General features: G+C 30.4%; 1 non-coding gene across 1 annotated transcript; it reads left to right on the top strand.

Annotated features, from left to right (window-relative positions):
* Positions 1 to 346: 346 nt before the first annotated feature.
* On the top strand, positions 347 to 484 carry LOC131070571 (small nucleolar RNA snoR134). The gene has a single exon (XR_009112348.2). It is a non-coding gene; the product is annotated as a small nucleolar RNA snoR134 (small nucleolar RNA).
* The last annotated feature ends 3,247 nt before the right edge of the window (positions 485 to 3,731 follow it).

Below are 3,731 nucleotides of genomic sequence, written 5' to 3'. Positions count from 1 at the left end.
CAACATTTTTTCCTCAAATTTTTTGTGGTTAAACAGCAAAAGAAATTCAGAACATGAAGATTTCACTCTTAAAAATTTCAATGTGTTTTAAAAATTTGTGTAGAATTTAATGGCTTCTAAACAAAATGCCCTTTTAACACTCATTTGATTCTTACTAATGCTAACAAGCCCAAAATAAATAAAAAATTGGAGTCGAAAATCTTTTCTTGTTACCCTAAAACATATACATTTTCCTCGCAAACCCTAGACACGGCCTATAAAAAGTTAGTCTGCTCTAAATAATGGTATCTGGTTGTTGTTCATTTCAATATTTCGCTTGTCTGTATTTTATTTTTTAGTTGGCATAATGCACATTGCGACCCCGGGCAGACCTGATCAAAATGAAGGATCAGCCCCATGCGTGTGCTACATTTATCTGCTGTCCAGTGTTGCAAGTATGGTGATTTCCTGCATCTTATTTGTGTCAAAGTTGGCAGCTACATTAAATTAAATGTTTCTCAGAATAAATCGCGCTGGAAACAATGGAGAATCTGTTGGTATGTTGTTTTTAGGAGGCAGACGATTTTCTGATCTGTGCTCCGTATTTTTAATGATTTCTAGGGTTTTTTTCTTTCTACTTTGGTTTATGTCTGGCTTTTAAATTTTTCTTAAAATGTAAAATCAGAGTATCTTTCCTGACATAGTTGTAAGTCGTTATAGAACTCCATATTTGGTTGATTATTCTTGTATTTGGCATGCAATCGTCTACATGCGAGGGTTTTGTTGGGTTTTTTTTCTTGCTTGCGTTTGGCGGAAGCCCTAATTAGTATTCCTTTTAGAAGGTTCTGTGAAACACCGTATATGTTGCTTAAGTTCTTCTTGAATGTGAATGCTCCCCGGAACCTCTTGCATCCAAGTTCTGTACAAGCCTTTGCTTACTCATTCCTCTGTCGCATAATTTCAGTATCAGTTTCCGTATAAAGGGGTTGGAATCCTTGCAGTTCACCTATGCATTGGTGACTTGGGATAAGACAAGGTCTTATGGAGGGCTTTAGGATCTATTTCTTCCAGGACTGTATGTTTCAGCCTGTCATTGGGGTGGGTTAAATTTCAGAGCTTAAAATTTGAAGGTAGACTTGATATTAAATTGTCAAAATCTCAGAGGTGTTCATTGAAATTTTTTTGCCTATTAAGGTTAGATTTTGTATCTTAAGACTTATCTTGATTTTTGATAGTTAAATCTTGTAAATAAATATAGATCAAAGTTATATCTAATACCCATACCAACAAATCATCTACGAAGAGATGCATCTTGAACAATAAATCATGTCAAACCCTAGTCATAAATTTAGGGTTAGATCCAATATTCATAACAACAAAAGATATATTGCATTTTGAATTATAAATCATGTCAAACATAAGTATGAATTATAGTTAGATCCAAATGTCCATACTAACGAATTATCTAAGAAAGATGTATCTTGAATTGATAAATCATATCAAACATAAACATAAAGTAAGATTAGATCCAATATCCATACCAACAAGTCAACACGTTGAAGTGTAGAATTGAAATACCTTAGGGTGTGTACCAAGATATGGTTTTTGATAGAAAAGCAAAAATGCATTTGAATCTACTTGATATGACATCCTTGCAATTTCTTAATTCTACTTAGGGCATGAATATTCAAATGAAAAAAAAGAGACAGCATGCAATAAGAGAAAGGACGCATGAATATAGATAAGAAAATAATAAAATTGACAAGGAATAGATAGATCGTAAGGTCATTAGCTTTGAGTGAAAGAAATGGACAGAAATTTGAATGTTAAAATTGTTTAAAAAGTTAAAAAATGAAGATGTTTAATGAATATACTAGTTTCTTTTAGAAATCATTTTGGTATCTATTTCTAGTGTTGGGATGCTAGTGACATGATAAAATTGGATAGTGTTAGTGTGAATGATAAAATGTGAAATAAAGATAAATATTAAAATTTAATTACACTTCTAATAGAAGAAGTTTTGAAAAGAGTAAAACAAGATTTTTGCAAATAAATCTTAGATTATTTGCTATGATTCATGTAATTGTCAAGGGGTTGAGCTGCTCTCTACTGTGTCCACAACTTTTGTAGTCACTTGAAAAATAAGTCTCTTAAAAACCCCTAATTATGCATACAACAGTTGGATAAAAATTGTATGAGAAACAATAGAATGCATTAATAAAATGAAGATATTTAATAACTCTACTTATACTTAAAACATTCCATAAAATTCTATGAGAAACAATCAATTCGATAGAAAATGAAGATACCATAAATTTATCATAGATCATAAGAGGAAAAAAAAGAAAACAATAGTGAGAAAAAATCATATATCAAATGCTTTATTTTTCAGCAAAAATGTAGTTGATAAAAATCAAACAATAGATCCAAAGTATTTTCACTCTTCATCAATATTCAACCTTAACTATTGAGATGCACAGTCTTAACTATTGTAATTTAGTATTTTCAGAGCTAACTAACTTTGGTATCTTCTTCTTCAACTGCCAACATTATGCAAAACACAACACAAAAATAGTATAGTGTTGAATGATCACTTGGCCATTGTATGTAGTTTTGAAAATTAACGAAACTCTTGTAACTGTTGACTTTCCACACCCAAAAAGTCAATAGCAACTGGAAGCACCCTACTCTTGATAGATGTTGCTAATGATAGAGGTATATCACCTTGCTTAATATCTTCATGCAATGATTCACATAGAAATTGAAACAATTCATATGGTAATCTATAAATGTTACGGAAATATTTGTCATCACATTTAATTTTAAAAATGCAATATTCCACCAATGCAAAGAACGGGGCTTCACATACCACTAACCTTCCCTTCCCATTGAGAAGTGGAAAAATCTGAATTGAGGAGTACACTTTGTTGTTCACAACATATCGCATGAAGGTCCAAATCCATTTCATCTTCTGAATATTGAGAAGCTTGAGATGATTCTTTCTTATGTTTTTTAATTGTTTGTTGAATCTTCAACATCACACCAAACTTGCAATGCAATTTGTTGTATCACTGACTCTTTTTCTATTATTGGAATTCATCATGTATGTTGCACAATTAAAAGTAATTTTAAAAAATTATACTTGACAAAATAAAATCAAGTAAATAGTCTAATTACTAATACAATAATGTAGTTTTTAAGATAACAAATTGAATCAATACTCACATAAAAAACTAAAAATCCATCAAATTTACCATACACAACCCTTGATTTAAAAGTTAAAGAGTTTACGATAGCGATTTTACAAAGTGATTGGCAATGTTAAACAAAAGCATGTTCTTGAAAGTATTCACTAATAGCATGAAATGCTATTAGTGAATACTTTCAAGAACATGATAATGGCCAAATATCATACTACACCATGTAAACTCTCTTTTAGAATTACCAACTTGTTTTTATTAGGCTCATAGTACAACTTCAGAACATGCAAATAGTTGAAAATAAAGTCAAGAAAGTTACAAACATTAATAATTTCTTTATTTCCAATTAATATATCATAAATCTTGTAATTCATGAGACTTGACTTAGTTGACCAGTGAAATGGTAATATATCACTATGAATTATGAAAGTTGTAGATCACATAAATCAATCTTTTTCAATAATAAAAAAGTATAAGATTATCACTATAAAGATGATAAATTGGGTAAGGATATCCTTACTGATTGCAATTTTACTAGACTAAATCCTCAAG

This window comes from Cryptomeria japonica, chromosome 2 (assembly GCF_030272615.1).
Source record: "Cryptomeria japonica chromosome 2, Sugi_1.0, whole genome shotgun sequence".
Taxonomy (NCBI): Eukaryota; Viridiplantae; Streptophyta; class Pinopsida; order Cupressales; family Cupressaceae; genus Cryptomeria; species Cryptomeria japonica.
Note: the sequence above shows the minus strand (reverse complement) of the source record. Positions and strands in the feature narration are given on the sequence as shown.